This window comes from Lepidothrix coronata, unplaced genomic scaffold (assembly GCF_001604755.1).
Source record: "Lepidothrix coronata isolate B3197 unplaced genomic scaffold, Lepidothrix_coronata-1.0 Scaffold169, whole genome shotgun sequence".
Lineage (NCBI taxonomy): Eukaryota > Metazoa > Chordata > Aves > Passeriformes > Pipridae > Lepidothrix > Lepidothrix coronata.
Window position 1 is genome coordinate 941,826 of NW_016690349.1, and position 18,197 is coordinate 960,022.

Sequence of the window (18,197 nt, forward strand, 5' to 3'; positions counted from 1 at the left end):
ACCTGATGGTTTTTTCTGTGTGACCCTGAACTTGTGATTGGTCCCCTTTTGACCCTCCTAAAAGCCTTATAAACCCCAACCCCACAATAAACCTTCTCTTTCGTCCGTCCCTCCCTGTGTGGTCTGTGTGTGCTCCTTGTGGGGTCGCCGGGCCACGTGCAGGGGCGGGGGGAAGGGCATTCACCTCGCAGGTAATGGGGCCAGCATCCTAAGGCCTGGAGGTCTCCCCCCACATCCCACTAATCCGCCGTAGTTTGTAGTGTGGGTGAAATAAACTCAAAACCTGGTCTTACTTGCTGAGACTGACAAAACACCCTAGTTTCCATCATTAACTGAAAGGCTTCTTCCAACCGGGGCAATGATCAGATTATGGTTTGCTCACATTTTTCATCTCTGCAGAGTTTACACTCAACATTGGATCTATTCCTGAGAAGATGATAATTTATTAACTTAATTTATTCCTGTTCCTAGCTGGTTCAATGCCTAGCTTGATAATATCTACCCCCATTGCACTGTCTTCCAAATAACAGTGGGTGGAAGTCAGCCAAACTGCACATTTGTCCAGCAAAAGTCCTGCTTGCAGTGAAAATAGCATGCCTTGGTCCTAGGAATCACACAGGGACCATTGGGAAAACCTAAATCTTGCCCTGGGGCTGAAATCTTGCACGTCCCTTAACCCTGCTGCATTCATGGTGTCTGACTACAAAACTGAATGATTATAACTTGCACAGTTTAACTGAAGACAAATGAGAGATTATAAACTTCCTGAGTTGCATGATATGACATGTAGATTTACCGGGTTGGAACCTGGACAAAGGAGGTTGTATCCACTCCCCTGAGCATTGCAGGCACCACAAGAATTCTGTGTTGTAGACAAGAGATTGCTGTATCCCATCACCACTACAAAATTCAGAGCTTAACACACTAGCAGTCTGAGATCAATTTAATATCCATTGTAGGAGTTCGATACCATGTGAAACAGCAGGTCTGATGGTATCAAACAGTATAATGTGCCTCTCAACTGGCAGACAATACCCCGAGCCCACTGAATAGCTAAGCTAACCTGTATCCAGTGATAAAGAAATAAAATGCTTGTGATTTTATCAAGAGTAGCTTGTGCAGCTAGATTATATTTCTTTGTTAAAGTGAGAATTTCCTGCTTTAGAAAACAACCTTTCCTGAAACCCAGACAGATCAAAACTATTGCAAGTACTGGGCCAAAAACAGATAAGCTGGAAAAAAAAAAGTGAATTTTCAAGTGGCTTGATGACAGTTTTTGCTAGGTGTTTTGGAGGAGCTGTTCTTAGGGTGGGTTCTCAGAACTGGTCTTGGGGTTTGACTAGCTGAGTAGTTACAGGCTTGATCTCAGTATGAAAGACAGGAGAGCACTGAAGTGGTGGACCAGTGACATAAATTGCTTGATATCTTCATTACAGAGAACAATGGGAATACTCTGCAGAAAGAAATGAATGATATTAGTAGAGCATCAGGGGGAATTATAAGATGAAAAAGCTGTAAATCTTGAAGCATATCAGTTCCCCAAGAAGACATGGTAACTGATGCTCCTTTATTAGCCTTGCTGTAGTGGAGGCATAAAAGAGTTGTTCAGCAGTGCACAAACCTCCACTTGGGTCTCCCTCACTGACATGCATGTGGATGTTCTCTAAAGCTTTGCACTGGCTGCATTACTCCCACCAGATCTCTTCAGCTCAGTTTAGCCACTCCTTTCTCTTAGCAATTGAAATACTGCTCTTTTCCCTGGGTAGCAGCATTAGGTTCTCATGACTAGGTAAAATGTGAAGGTCTAATGGCTAAATAGTATTTGTCAGTAGTGGTCCCTTTGAGCATTAAATACTTAATAGAGTGATTTGCCTTTCAGATAAACTGGCTCTGTGCCCTGAAAGCACTTTGCTTCTAGCACCTTGAGAACATTTTGGCAGCTATTTATGAAAAAAGCAGAGATTTGCCATCTCCAGTGCCTCCAATCACTATGTTTCTACTGTTGTCAAGTATTTGCAATAATGCAGCATTTCCTGCATGTATTCACCCCTGTCTTTCGCAAGTTTGGCTTTTGAGAGAACCCCAACCGTTTCCAATAGCAAATATCAGAAGCTCACAGAATGTGTGGCTGACTGGTTGTTGTTCCAAAGTCTAATATCAATTTCTTTGACAGCTACTGCTTTCCTCATTTCTTATCATACAGGTAACTGATTATTTTACTCTGTTGTATTTTGCAAAAAAATAAAAGATTTTCTAACTGAAAAACATGTCTGAAAAACACATTTGCAACTACAAAGTCATCCCTGTAAGCAGCTAGAAATGTTTCAGTCACTACTGCTGTTTCTGCTGCTGAGCCACATACTGATGGGTCTCTGCAAGCAGAGTCCTTAGCACTGAAGGCATCACAGGCAGAATCAGTCCTTCCTGTAAATTAGTAATAATGCCTTGTGTTCTCTTAATGTCTTTTACTGAAAGGACATATGGATGGCTTCACTGAGTAATGGTGTAATTTTCGAACAGCGCATTGGGCTCTGACAACAGAATAGGCTAGAAAGTATGATTAAATGTATAATGTTTAAGTAAAATTACATCTTTAATTTCAAGCAGGTGGAATTCAGAGGAGGTGATATTTACCCAGGTTGTTCAAGTTAGCACCCCTAATACATGGGCTTCTGAAGAAGGTCCTAGTTTAATTTAGAACCTCTGACAACAGCTACACTAAAGCAGTGTAGCTACCAGATTTTAGCTTCCTGAATAGTTTTTCTCATGGACCACTAATTTGTATCATGGAAGGCAATACAAGCATGACACAATACTTATTGTCCAAATGGCAGGCTGTTTTTACTAAAAGAATTGGAGCTTTTTATTTGTTTGTTTGTTTTGAGTTTCATGTTCTTTTAAGAACTAAAAGCAGAGTGTGGCATCGCAAGCAATGGTGAGTTCCGCTCTCAAGGAGAAGCCTAGGCTGTAGCGTGCCTCACTTCTTAAATGATAAACTTCAGAAAGTCATTTTGCTTTGCCCTTCCTAGGTCAAACACATCCTGCTATACTATTTCTTGAGCAGCTGGGACAGTCATTTCATATTATTTTCATGTATTTGCTTCTCACTAAGCCAGTACATGAAGCATTTGCAATTGCAAAGAGGTTAGTTTTCAGTTAGCATGGTTAGAAATCACCATAGTGTGTATATTGTAAAGAAAAGCTCAAAGCCAGATGTACATGTTGGAAATAGTGTGTGTGAGTAACTATAGTGAATTTCAAATAGTGTTGCAATTACCTTGATAGTAACAGCAGATAAAACCTGGATCCAAACGGAGTCTGTTTTTCTGCTGAAAACCCAGGGGCACTCTAGTTCTTAAGTGGGAATGCACCCTATCTCTATTGGAAGAACTAAATATTCAAATGCTTACTGATAGAGATTTGGTGATTAAACTGTACTAACATGGATGTGGCTTTCAACACTGAGAGATCTGGAAAGTTCAGGACACTTCTCCAGCTGAGAAGCAGTGTGATTTACAGTGCCGATTTACAAGAGTCAGTGTTTGGATTACATTTTTATTTTTGCCTTTTCAGGCTTTGCCAGTGTGTTGAAATTATACTGTGCATTAATTTATTGTTATCCCTTTGTTAGCAGTAGGAGATGCCAGAGCCTTGCTGGAACCTGGGGCAGACAGTTTGTTTTTCGCTCTGTATACATGGGGTTTGAGCACTGGTGTTCACAAAGAAGATATGTCTATCTGCTCTTTCCAGAACGTCAGACCCAACAAAAAAATACAGGGTAACAATCTAGTCAGAGAGACAGATTCCTTTAGTATATGCCACAGCTCCTTCAAAGAACTATCATACCCAAAACTAAGAAAAAGGAAAGGTTTAACATCTTTTTGTTGACATGGACAGTGGGATCAAGTGCACCCTCAGCAAGTTTGCCAATGACACCAAGCTGTGTGATGTGGTTGACACACTGGAGGGAAGAGATGCCATCCAGAGGGAAGGGAGGCCACCCAGAAGGAACTTGACAAGCTTGAGAGATGGGCCTGTGAACCTCATAGGGTTCAACAAGGCAGAATGCAGAGTCCTGCACCTGGGTCAGGACAACCCCCATTATCAATACAGGCTGGGGGATAAACAGATTGAGAGCAGCCCTGCCAAGAACTTGGGGGTGCTCGTGGATCAGAGGCTGAACATGACCCAGCAATGTGCACTTGCAGTCCAGAAAGCCAGTTGTATCCTGGGCTGCATCAAAAGGGGAGTGGCCCAAGAGGGAGGTGATTCCCCCTCTCTACTTGGTCACAGTTAATGGATCACGCTTTCTGGTACTTCACACGTGTTAAGACAGCTATGTAGGAGATATTTTTTGAAGTGTTGGAGGAGGGGAATTTTCTCTTCCTATTAAAATGACTATCAAAAAAAGAAAATTTCCTAAGAAACTGATTTTAAAAGAGAGATTTATCACAAACGATTTGGGCAGTGTAACAGAAAATATTTTGAAGATGTCATTTCTGGTTTTGAGCAGAGGAGAAGATGTACTGACTGCCCACAGCTCAACAGAGGACCCAGATCCGCTCTTGCTCTTTTTGGCCAACTAAGAGTTTAATATCTTTACAAAGTGGAGCAGTTCCAGAAAAAAAAGATAGAATGAAGAAGCCCAATTCACTACAGTTTATCCCCCAGGCACTTGCTTAAGAAGGAAGATGTTGCTTTCAAAATCCCTTATCTGTGCTCCCCATTCCCAGGCAGATTTATCCTCTGTGTGCATTTGTTCTGTATTTTGTTTTCTTGCTTTTGTTAAAAATGTCAAGACTCTTTACAAATTTTTCTCTGAAACTGGAATTTTATCTTCTGACCGACTTTGTTAATTTTGAAAAATGTTGTGATTAAAGTTAATCATGTCACCTTGGAACTTGTGTACCAACACTTTTGCCACTACTATAGAACATAAAGCGCTGTGTAGAATTGCATGCGACAGTTTTCTGCAGCAGGCAGCAAAGGCTCATGGCAGGATGTCAGGGCAGGAACAAGTGACGGAGAAATGAGCGGATCTGAGTTCTGGAAGGGAACATAATGCTGCTAAGGGAAACAGAGGAGAAACGCTCCTGCTGGGAAAAAAGGAAGGATGAAGAAGGATAAATGCTGATGTTGGGGTGGAAGGAAGGAAGAAGGGAAAAAGAGGGGTATAATTTCCCAAGACAGAAAAGGGTTCCAAACTAAACAACAAATAAGGGTTCCTGCCTGAGTCAGGTATATGCTTTATCTGGGATTTTCATTTAAAATGTTAGAAAACTTAGATAGTTTACACAGTATGGACCTCTCTTTTACCCAACTTCAAAATAGTCCAAAATCCGAAATTATTTGATTCTTGTGTTTAAAGTCAAACTTCTCTTTGATTTTTTAGAGTTATTTGACCTGAGTCCATTTATTCTAAGGCAAACCTTATTAATATGTTCCATGTAACACTTTTTTAAAACCATAGACAAATGTACAGTGGAAACTGCTTAACCTGTCTACAGCGATACACGATGCAAAGTGTAGCAGAACGAAGTTCTAGATGTCTCAGACCGTATAAACTGTGGTATGATTCGAATGCCAATTTGTAGACTAAATGTATTGTGAAGAATACATTGTATTCTAAATGTATTGTAGAAGAAAAAAAATTGCTGTCTTACATTTCCAAAAAAGACTACTGCCAAAATGTTGCAGGAAACACCTACACAAAACTGACTGTACTTTGCTACTTCTACTTCCTTCTACTTCTGGGAAATGTCCCTTTTGCTGAGCCAGCTGACTGTAATTTCTGGGCTATAAGGTGACTCTTTCAATTAAAAAAAAAGTTTCTGAGAAGAATGATATAAGTAGAAGGTGAGAGCATATAATTGTTTTATATGACCTGCCTGCACATGCTGTTTTTAAAAAAACTCCCATTTAATAAATTAAGACTTCTGTGACCAATATCCCAGTCATTAAAGAAATGCATTCATGCCTAATTCATTATGACTACTTCAACCAGGTTGGAATAGTATCATTTTGAAAATGAACTTGCAACTCACAGAGGACAAAAAAAAAAAAATTGAATAAAGTTATTGAGAAAGCTCTTAAGTCTTGAACTGGTGCCCTTGTTCTTGTAAATGGCTATTCCAAATTCTCCATCTTATTTGAGTTTGCTATTTACTGTAAATCTCTACACAGATTGAAGGCTTGGAAGCAGATAACTGCATTTACTTGTTTATCTGCCCATGAGTAATAGTTCCAGATCTTCATGACTTGGAAATTTTGGCATTTACTGAAACAAAAAAAAAAAGATTCTTACCCAGACAAAGAAAATAAATAAACAAATGGAACTATCTTGATCCTAATGGATGGACATATCAGAAACCTCTGATGAAAATATTTGCTCATTGATTTGTAAAAGGCAAAAAATCTGGGAGGAAAGTGGTAAAGGCTCCATGTAGGATTGTCCCCTAGTAATGTGTAGGACAGGCCTGCATGGATAATGTCATTATGCAAAAGGACATGTATTTTACATCTCTGACAAGATGCTAGCAAATCTATATACGTGTTTGTCCATATGTGTGTGTATAGAGAGGGAGGAGATAGAATTTCCAAAAAGCAATTATTTCCTAGTCACCTTTAGTGCCTCAAAGCATTTGTCTGCCCTTTTGCTGTGTATTCTGGGAGAAAGCGACTTGTGTGCTCTCCCAGCACCAGAAGGACCAGGCACGGCAAACCTCTCTAGGTGATGCCAAGGAGAATGGCCATCTGTGAGCTGGTCTTGAGCAGGTAAAACAGGATCCTGCACGAGGAGCATGTGAGAGGGCTCTCCAGAGTACAAACAGTGTCTAGGGTTTTGTTTTAGGTGACTCAGCCTGAAGAAAAGAAATAAGAAATTCATCCTTGAGCTCAGGTATCACAGACTCAGATGAGACCATTATAATAAATAGCCTGATGACACTAGACTGGTTGTAAGATTCACTGGCTGAAGTTCAGCCTTGAACTCAAGCTATAGAGTTACAAAGGCTAAAATTTGATTTGGAGCGTATTTTGTGTCCCAGAAAAAAGTTTACTTGTTGTGAAAAGTAAGGGAAGAGATATGGCATAAGTTTCTTTCTAATCTCCTGATTTGACACCTAGGAAAACAAGCCTTTCACAGACCTTTCCCTCTGGAGAATGAAACCAGAAAAAAAGGATGTGTCAATGAAATGTTCGTTAAGCAGGCTAACAGTAAGCAAATCATTCTTCTCTGCTGAAAGATCTGTAAGACCTCATCTGCTATACACTGTCATTCCTCTGCTGATGCTGATTTGGATGGCGCTGAGAGCATTCGGTCCAGCTGAGGCTCTAGCCTATACCACCTTTTTATGTCTTTTCATCTGGATGTTTGCCTGGTGTGTTTTTTTCCGCAGTCTACCAAGTAGGACCAGGAGCACTGCTCTGCAGACACTGCCATATATTGTCTGTGTTACACTGATGCCCAGAGGCTTCAGGTATAATCAATGTGCAAAAGTCGTGCAAGCAGAGGGACAAGCTGTGCCTCAAGGAGTTTATAATCTAAACAGAAGCCAAATGTAATACAGAGAGTGTAGAATATAGCTTATAGAGAAAGACTGTTGGAGAAAGAGGTGAGAGGTGCACGCAGAGCTGAGAGAAAAGCTACAAACATGTACTGCAATATTTCTGTCTTCCTACTTACCTATTTAAGGATCAGGTCCCACCCTTGAATTGTGAAAGCGTAACAATTGCTTTTTTTAAAAATGAAACACTTCCTCTTTACTTGCCTACCCATGCTCTGCAGGCAGCTTACCCTTCACATGAGGAAAGTGGCTTGGGTTATTGGTGTGCTCCATGTGTTTATGTAGAGGGATCACATCACCCTTCTGGAAGGGAATCTTTTGTAACCCATAACACTTCAGAGCAGCAGCCCTTCTGTCAGTCAGACAGCTGATAGGAAATCTTACAGTCATGGCAAAGGGACAGACCACCTCCAGACATCGGGGTGAGGGTCCCAAAAAGGTTACCTGCAGTGTACTCCCTTCTACCAAAGCAGGAACAATGGAGGAGGAAAAGCACCTGTGGCCACCTCTGCCTCTGGGCATGCATGTATAAGTTTTGTTAACGTTAAAGAGACCTGAACCTCTAAACATAGCTCACTCACCAGTTTTTTGTGGATTTTAACAGTAATCTCAGATAACACAAGTGGGAAAAATGGACTTCTGCATTTTGACAGTCTCTGCAAATTAGCCATAGTCTGAAGTGTGCCTTTGTCTGCAACACTATCACCACTCTGGCATACCTTAGTGTGCAAAGCTCAGTACTAATGAATCTGCAAACCTGGATAATCAGATTTGTTTGCAGGGATTACACAAACCAGCCCAACCCTGCTGAATCAAGTTGAGGAGCTAACATATAGGGGAGTTAAATATAGCATAGCAGCAAAATTAAGTCAAGTCCACCCTTTCAAAGAACATCAAGAGTCCTGAAGTATTTTGGTGAAGTTTGATACAGCAGCTTTGCCACAATGTTTGAATGCTTATCATCAGACTGAAGACACATGCTTTCAGCAGGCAACTTTACTCTCTGTGTTTCTCTGGTCTGTATCCCATTTGCACCTGTTCTCCAGTGTTTAACTCCTTAATGTGGTGTTGGACCATGACCAGGGTCCCTCAGAATCCATTCATTAGCTTTACTTCTAAGTAAATGAGGTGTCACCACCGTGGTGATCACTGGTAGTTACAACTTCATCTGTATGAAGACAACCCACAGAGCACAAATTCGAAGTGTTACTCTGGTGCTCTCATCCTCTGTGCTTTCCCACTGCGTTCGAGCCTACCTACCTCAGGGCTGTGACAGTTCTGGGATGCCCTCTCCTCCCTCTTAATCCCAGGGGAGAAGCTGATTGAGCCATCTGCCTGCCGCCCACTGGGTTTGTGAGTGAGCACCCAAAGACTTCGCTGTAGGGTGTGATTCTTTTGTAGCTACTCACTCACCCAGAGTCACCCCGGTTACAGAGGGCTGGCAAAGGACAGCTTTTGTCTCCATTTCAAAGTACTCTGTTTCTTTACAGTTGTGTGTCAGCCAGGCAGACACATAACTTTTCAGCTCACTTCGTGAAGTATGCTAAATGCAAGAAGGAAGGAAGATAAACCTTTAGATAAGGTAGGGGAAATGCAGCTGCATGAAACACTGACAGGTAGTTTTAAAAAAACATGAGGGAAAAGAGAACAAGGCTAATGTGTAATTTTAAAGAAAAGTGAAGGTTTTAGCTAAATGGCATTTTTCTCAGATTTTTTTTTTTTATTTTAACTTCATATTGATTAGCATTGCTAACGAGTTCAGGTGTACTCCTGTTGATTTGGCTACTGAGAGGGAATTTGTTTTGAAAACAAAACTCTATTTGCTGATAAGTTATCCTGGACTTGCAATATGCTCTTTCCTTTTTTTTTTTCTACTGTAATTTTGGAAACAGTGGAATTTAGGCATCTAAGAGATTTTTACCCCCTTCTTTCCGTGAAAAACAGACTATCAAACGCTGGCTATTCTTAAACAACAAGTTTTAGGGTCTTCATAACGAATGTGTTAAAATTCTCCCAAATTCCTTTTGTTTTCTGCCTGAGAAAATACTTCAAATATTACCTAGCTATAAGAATTTTTAAAGGTCTTTTCCTGTTCAAGAATGAGGTGCTAATTTCGGGAAGCTTAAATTCAGTAGGAAAAGCTGTTCTTTTGTTAGATTGTCGGTACAAAATGTTCAGGTAACTCTGAGTAACTCAATTAGTCTTGTTCTAGCATGTGCTCAGAGGCCCAGTGGAAAACTTGACAAAGATTTTTCTGGAGGCATCTGTGCTCTGGTTATTTCAAGGTCTTTATTAAATTTGGTGTGTTTATCCTTTCTCGTTGTGTTTTCACTGTTCATACTGAAAACAAGACAAATATATTTGGAAGTCTACCAATGATCCTGAAGTGCTAAGATGCTTCCCTAATTTTTTTCTTGGTGATTGCACATTCTCAGAGAGCAGCAGGCAAGATAAAAAAACGTATGACTGATATTACTCAATATGCTGATACTTCAATACTAGAGACTCAGCTGTAAAAATAGAGGTGGGTTTTTTTCCTAACCGTTTTCTAGCTTCTTAAGAAAACATGTACAGGTGTTTATGATAAAAGTATACTCCTATCTTAGGAAATGGTATCTGTAAGATTACACACAGCATATAAAACCAAGAATTTTAATGCCAAACTATTTGAACAATTTTGACTTTATGGCTATTTACTATTATTATGCTAGGACAACTTATTAAGATACTGAGTAATGGAAAATGAATAGCTAAAAGTATAACATATATTTCAACTTTTCCTTTTTCTGTTACGTGATTCTGATTACAATCCCAGTTCTAAGCTTTTCTTTATGTTTATCGGCATCTTCTAAATCATGCTCCTACTGCAATTTTTTATTTGCATACAGATGTTAGAAAGAACCTGATAGTGTAGCTTAAAGGTCATCCAAACCTTTGCTTCTTCTTTAAAAACTTTAAAGGTTTAGCTTTTGCCATTCAAACCATGCAGAGACAGGTTAGCAGCATAAGATACACACCCACACACACTCTCACATCCTGCCCAACAAAGTTTACAATCAAAATAGTAAATAGAGAGAAAATTATCAGTATGTACAGAAAAGAATTGCCTCTGGCTTCTCCCTATTATTTTGTAGGTAATTTCCTCAGCTGAAAACAAAGTTAGCTGCTTGTACTTTTTGGTTATCATTGTGTGATGAAAGAAACTGTTCCCATAGTATGATTACAGACATGAAATATTTTCTGGACAGGAGAAATCCTTATCGTCCCATAGCCTGTACACTAGATGGTATCTGCGGGAGGTGAAGCACCCTGTGTTTTTGATACATTGGGTTATTTGAAATAAAGCATTTTTCTGTAAACTCTACCGTTATGCAAATCCTGAGAAGTTATAAAATTACATTAGCAATAATTATTTTTCTCCTCTGTGTTCCCGGAAAAATAACAGCATCAGATCTTTTGTCACTGAACCAGAAATATTAAGAATTCAATTAGTGGTTTTCAAGAAGAAAAAAACTACACTGATTCTAAATAATAAGAAATTTTCATATGTAAGAGAAGTGGAAAAACATACCTTGACTGCAAATTCACTACTAAGCAGATACAAATGAGTGAAGTGCAACACGTCTCTGGGAACAGCCAAGCTCCTTCTGTAGTATGAATGAGTCTAACTTCTGGTTTTACTGCCCCTCCCTGAACATAGCAGACTCATCCCTCTGCTGATGACATCATACTCCTGGATTTTCTCCCATACTGTATTTTAAAAGCAATGTTTATCTACTGTATCCAGTTTGAGACCACTGATATTTTAATATGGGCAGTAAACAACATAAACATGGCTAAAATACTGATATGCCCCAGTGTGTGTATAAAACAGTCATGTGTTTGCATAACAGCTTCCAGAATTGTGCATGAGCATGCACTCACAGAGTTCTTATCCTGATTTTGGCAAATGTCATGTGCATATTTTATTTAGTTGGTGTTAGACACAATCAAGAGCTAAACAAGTCAGCTTTTAGGAGGACTTGGATCTTTAAAACAGAAAACATCAAATATCTTATTTACAGTCTAAGATACCTTTTTTTTCCATGGGAAAAATATCTGAAAGACACTGCTCTTCCTCACCCGAAATCACTGACTACTCAGTCTGCTGAGAACTAGTACAGAATCCAAGTACCACTTAAAGATTCAAATTGGACCAAAGTTTCTTCAAGTTTATGGATGAAATATCTATGTGAATCAGAATTATAGTCAAAGAGTGAAGCAGAGCCTTTTTCTTACTACACTCACTTTTATTCTGGATTTCAGAAAATTAACAGAGAACTAATTTTAGACTCTTTTGTTAGAGGCATAGCTGTTTTTCCTTTAATATTTATGCAATTTAACTGAAATCTGAAATGGTAACCATGGTTGCAGAATTTCTCACAGAGGACACGTTCATTCAGAGGAGAAGTGAACAGAGTAAAGAACAGTCCACTATCTTAGTTTGCCATAAAATTCTAATTCTGAAAGTGAACGATTCATGAAAAATGTTGGTCTATATTGTGACCAGTAGTATCTGCCAGGGAAAATATTTGGCTCCCACTCTCCACTGGTTCATCATTTACAGTTCTAGTGCAATACACTCACTTGGTGTGTATTCCAACAGGAATCGCTGCTCTGCTTTTCAGTCATTTTCCTCTTCTTTCTCAGAATCTGTCATAATAGCTGCTCGGTACATTTTCTTTCTTTATTGCAACTAGTTGAGTCATGATCTGCTATCAGCAGTACCTTCCCTTGGTCTGTCCCTGCTTTCCCTGCACCACGTCCAGTTTGATTGTGTAATTTCAAGACTCACAATCTCAAAGATCTTCATTCCGCATTTTTCTTTCATTTCTTTTTTTAACTCTTTCTGCACCCTAAGAAACATTTTGAGACTATCTCTAGATTTTTCTTTTTTGATTGGTCATGGATTTAGTATTAAAGGTTAACATAATTTCGCAAATACAGTGCAGCAAAATTCTGCTTAGATTTTAAGACACATTTTATGTGTTCATAGGAGGGACTCCATTGCCTCATTTGTAGTGATGTAAGAAAACCCAGCTAGAGCCAGACCTACTCAGCTGCACCTGATGAATGCAGAAAACTTCTGGATGAGTAGAAGAGGAGCACTCTACAGTCTTTTCAGGAGGTTGAGGCAGGTGTTGCCAGCAGTCAGTCTGCTATGGAGACTTGCTGAACGGTGAAATAAATGCATGCAGTCATCTTTAAAGCTTTAGAGAGGCAAAGCTCTGCAAAGCAGAAACCATTAGTGCTTTAGGGATGTGAGGGAGATGACAAACACATGAGCCAGGCTTCATGCACAGTTCAGTTACTTGATCATTCAGAATATTTCAGTCAAATTCTCTTCAAATTAAAGTATCACGAAGACAAAGAGTGGGACCTTCAGTATCTTAGCATAAAGCTGGAGCAGTTCATAAAGCTGGAGCAGTTCAAACTCAAGTGAATGAAAGAAATATACCCTCTCTTCCCCCCAACATTTTCTGTTTTCGGAAAAAAACCTGTTGTCTGGATAGATGCAAGATGTCACTCTGAGAGGCATAACCTGTAACTGTGAAAGCTTCCATAGAATTATAAAATATCCTGAGTTGGAAGGGACCCACAAGGATTATCAAGTCCAACTCCTGGCCTTGTGCAGGACACGCCAAGAGTCACACCATGTGCCTGAGAGCGTTGTCCAAACGCTTTTTGAACTCTGGCAGGCTTGGTGCTGTGACCACTTCCCTGGGAGCCTGTTCTTGCCCAACCACCCTCTGGGTGAAAAACCTTTCACTAATATCCAGCGTAAACCTCCCCTGCCTCAGTTTCATGCCATTTCCTTGAGTTCTGTCACTGGTCACCACAGAGAAGAGATCAGTGTCTGCCCCTTCTCTTCCCCTCATGAGGAAGTTGTAGACTACAATGAGGTCTCACCTCAGTCTCCTCTTCTCCAGCCTGAACAGACCAAGTGACCTCAGTCGCTCCTCACACAGCTTCCCCTCAAGGCCCTTCACCATATTCATTGCCTGCCTTTGGACACTCTCCAATAGCTTAATATCTTTCTTATATTGTGGTGCCCAAAACTGCACACAATATTCAAGGTGAGGCTGCCCCAGTGCAGAGCAGAGCGGGACAATCCCCTCCTGTGACCGACTGGAGATGCTTTGTCTGATGCCTCCCAGGACACTGTTGGCCCTCCTGGTTGTGAGTGCACTGTTGACTCATATTCAACTTGCTGCCAACCAGGACCCCCAGGTCCCTTTCCACAGCGCTTCTCTCCAGCATCTCATTCCCCAATCTATACACACAACCAGGATTGCCCCACCCCAGGTGCAGAATCCAACACTTTGCCTTGTTGAACTTTCTATTGTTGGTGATTGCCCAGTCCTGTAATTTGTCGAGGTCTCTCTGCAGGGCATCCCTGCCCTCGAGTCAACAGCTTCTGCAATTTAGTGTTGTCACCAAACTTGCTTAGTATCCCTTCCAGTCCTGTGTCCAAGTCATTATTGAAGATGTTGATGAGCACTGCGCTGAGGCTGGAGCCCTGTGGAACTCCACTAGTGACAGGTCACCAGTCTGATGTTACCCCATTCACTGTGAGCCAATTGCTCACCCATCACATAACATAGTTATCCAGCTGTGTGCTGGACATTTTGTCCTGAAGGATCCTGTGAGAGACAATATCAAAAGCTTTGCTGAAGTCCAAAAAAGTTACATCTACTGGCTTTCCAACATAACTAGGTGTGTTACCTGTCGTAGAAGGAAATCAGGTTCCACAGGCAGGACTTTCCCCTCATGAAGCAGTGCTGGCTGTGACCAATGACTGCTTTGTCCTCCAGGTGTTTTTCGATATTTCTCAGAAAAATATTTTCCATGATTTTACCAGGCACTGAAATGAGACTGACAAGCCTGTAGTTTCCAGGGTCCTCCGCCTTGAAAATCAGGACAACGTTCCAGTCAGCTGGGACCTCTCTGGATTCCCAAGATCAATTCCCAAATATCATTAAGAGAGATTTTGCGATGACATCAGCCAGATCTTTGAGGATTCTTGTATGAATCCCATCAGGCCCCATAGATTTGTAGGAATCCATATGGAATAGCAGATCCTGCACAAGCTGAGGGTCAACTGGGAGCTGATCATTCTCACAGTCATGGTCCTCCAGCTCAGGGCACTGAGACCCCCTTGGTCCGTCATCCGTGTTGAAGACAGAGGCAAAGAAAGCATTGAACACCTCTGCCCTGTCTCTGTCCCGGTTTGTGAGGTGAGCATCCTCATCCTGTAACAAGCCAATGTTTTTTCTACACTGCCTTTTGCCATTATTATCTTTGAAAAAAACCTTCTATTGTGCTCCACAGTTTTGGCCAGCCAGCTTTAACTCCAATTAAGCTTTGGCCACAAAATTTTTCTCCCTACCATGGCGCAGCATCTCTGATTCACCTGTCACCTTACCTTGGGCATACACTCTGAAGTGGGTTACGTGAAAGCATTAGTGCTCAGTCAACATTTTTCTAGGGAACTGAGAGAGAATGTATCTGAATACTGGACTCTGTTAACTCAAGACAACAAACAGTGATTAAAGGGTAAATATAAGAGGAGAACTGGTTGCCTGGCTAGTTGTTCAGGACAGCACTTTTTGGGAGAGAAAGATCTTACCATATGATTTTACTTATTGATTACTGAGTTTTTCCAAGTATGTTTTGCTCTTTTCTGCCCTACTGGAAAGCTACAGCTGAGTTTGCATTCCAGGTTTGGAAAAAGGAAGCGGTCCTTGGCTTTTTGGCAGGTACCTAAAACTTTTAGTGTGTGTTTAAGCAGGAGTCCCTGTGTGAACAGGTGACTTGCACTACTGACCATGCAAGTGATAGAAGACACACTCAGATGAAAGGCAACTCTTAAAGTCCTTTTGTGTGTCTGTATGTGCTGATCAGCCTCCTAGAACAAGCTTTTCTTGCAGTTGAGTCTGTGTATCTGCTTCCCCTACAAACTCAGTGTTTTTTCAAGACTCACTAATTAAAATCAGCGACTGAAGATATTTGGGAACTTTCTCTAAATAGGATGGTGATTAATTTCCTCTTCCTTTCCCTGAACTAATCTGATCCTCCTAAATAAATTGTGTCTGGTTAGTTTTGTCAGTTTTGAGGGTTTTGCATCGTCACTGGGCCTTAGCTGCTTGGCATGTGTTCTGGTTTAAACAACCACCCATTTTGGTCTGTTACAATCTTCTAGAATGAGAGGAGCTTCTTTGTCTTCTATGTGTCGCTGGGCACTCAACCCAAATGTGTTGCATTTATTTTAAAACCTCTTCTCACTAATTCATAAAGACATGTTCTTTTCTTTCTAGAATTTAAGAATTTTGGTACTTTCTTTTCTTACTGTGGGAAGAGGTTAAGTTAATCAGGATCTAGAAAGTGTATGAGCTGTTGAAGGACTGTATAATGGGTTCAATTCTGAAAGAGGAGACAAAGGTTGACTAGAGATGCACAGAATGTCAACAGAGAAGCAAAGGCAATACTGATGGAAACATTTGCATCTTACTTACCAGGGGAAAACCCCTTTTGTTTGAAAACTGGATCCTCAATACATGATATCGTAGAGGTACACACTCAGAATCGAACTTCTTCACTTCCGTGCAAGGGGCAGCATTCATCTTTGGAAGAAGCCATGTAGATATCAAGCTATCCTTTGCAAGCATATAAAGTAAACCAAAGGGAGCAATGAATGCTGTGGTGCTCTTCTAACAGTGAAACTATCCTTAAATGAGTATCCAATAGTTGAATTTGTTGGATGAGATGAAGGAAATTGCACTAGAACAAACAGAGAAGGCGAAGAACCCTGCTTTTCTGTACCTTTGATAGGTCTGCTCAGACTGCACCTGGAAATGCTGCTGGGATGAGAATACCCATCTGTAAGATACGGAAATAGTGATTTTTATCCGTACATCCAGAAGTATTGGAGGGAATATTACTGTGACTGCAACCCTTGGCCTTGTTTCTTCTCTAGCACTAATCACAGTTTGGCCGCACCTCCAGGGATTACCCTCACAAGGAGCTGGCAGTCTCGCCTTATCCTCATGGTAATGCCAGGCATATCTCTGCTACTGAGTGGTAACTCTACAGCTCTTCATCCAATTTACGAACAAGCAGCATCAGAATTGCATCTCCTTCCTCGTTCCCAAACAGTTCTATCTCACCAAGCTTCTCCCAGAGGTGCCATTGCACACTAACGAATGGGATTCGCTCTGACATACAGTGCCACAGGGTGTCATGGTTTAGATTATTCGTTTTCTGCTGTTGTGCGTCAAATGTTTTTCCTTCTTTTTTTTCTAGACAACAGGTGGGACTAATTCCACCACTTAGCATCAGGAAAAAGATTAACCCCTCCCTTAAAAACAAGCAATAAAAAAACCCCAAACTGAAATACTGGATTGTGCTTCTGTCTTCACCGTTACTGAAATCCTGTGAACAATGCTACAGATGTACCTCAAATTAAGTTCCCCCACTCAGGAAGGAAATTTGCTGCTTCTCCTCATTAAAATCAGACTCCTTTTCATTTTTATTGGAAGTGCTAAGATTGATGAGTTCCTCTGTATCCTGAGAGAACTTTGCAAAAAAAACTTTGCACGCTGCTGTCTGTTTCTAACCCTGCAAGAGTAGAAGTTGTGTTGCACAAGCTAAGCAAATATCCTATTTCTAAAATATCCTTTGCATTGAACAGGCCCAAATTAATGTTGTAGTTCAACACTAGGTCACTTTCAACTAGAGATTAAGGAGACTTTTATTCTCTGTGTGTCTCCTGAGTTTCACTGGGCTTTGATAAAATTGCCAATGCATGCTGTTCTCTTCCTGAGTTCCTCAAGCAAATTTTTGCCACTTCATTTTTGAGGTATTTTGTGCTAGTCCATCAAGTTCTACTAAGAGAGACATGACACAAACATGGGAACCTTGGTCTCTTTAGTGCATGATTCTGAAGTGCAGGAATAACCATTTAAGATAGCTGGTAAGAGTTGTATCTGTCACAATGGCTGTGGTAATAGCAGTATTTATGAGTGCCCAAATATGAGGGCAGGGAGGCCAGCTGTGTGATTTGCCCTTTACTAGCAGAAAGTGTAGCAGTGAAGCGGTGTGGCACTGTAGGGACTGTCAGAATTTGGCAATTTGGTAAGGGAAGAATAAGAGAGCTGTGTCCCCTATGATTTTTTGTAGCTTGCCTTCCCTACGAGTGGTGATGGATGGATGAAAAAGTCTTGTTCTCATAGGCCTAAATAGCAGTGTGGAGTATTTTCTGCACAAACTCAAATAGCCTGTGTTCTCTGTGAAAATCAGCCAAAACAAAGGCTGCTATGATTGCAGTTGGGATGCTGTGATGATTGGTCTGTTTATATTTTATTTATTATTTTTATTTTAAAAAGAAAAGCTAATGGATTTCTAGTCAAAAGCAGCATATACCTCAGGGAACAATACATGCTGTTTATGCCTGGCTCTTGTATTGTTTATATGAAAATTCTATTGACTTCCCAGATTTGGTGAACTGCAGCCTAGTAGGATAATGCAGATGCCCAGGGCAGTCTTTATAGATGTTGATGCCTTAGAATTTTTAGGATTTTTAGCTTTTTGTAG

General features: G+C 40.6%; 1 protein-coding gene across 2 annotated transcripts in view; it reads right to left on the reverse strand.

The window, feature by feature from the left end:
* BDKRB2 (bradykinin receptor B2) overlaps positions 1-11,206 on the reverse strand; it is a 24,694-nt gene extending 13,488 nt beyond the window's left edge. Inside the window, exon 1 of one of the 2 annotated variants that reach the window (XM_017829790.1) lies at positions 11,137-11,206. The gene's annotated coding sequence lies outside the window, so the exon portion shown is untranslated. The remainder of the gene's footprint in view (positions 1-11,136) is intronic. The other variant, XM_017829791.1, reaches the window with a different exon arrangement.
* Positions 11,207-18,197: the final 6,991 nt, after the last annotated feature.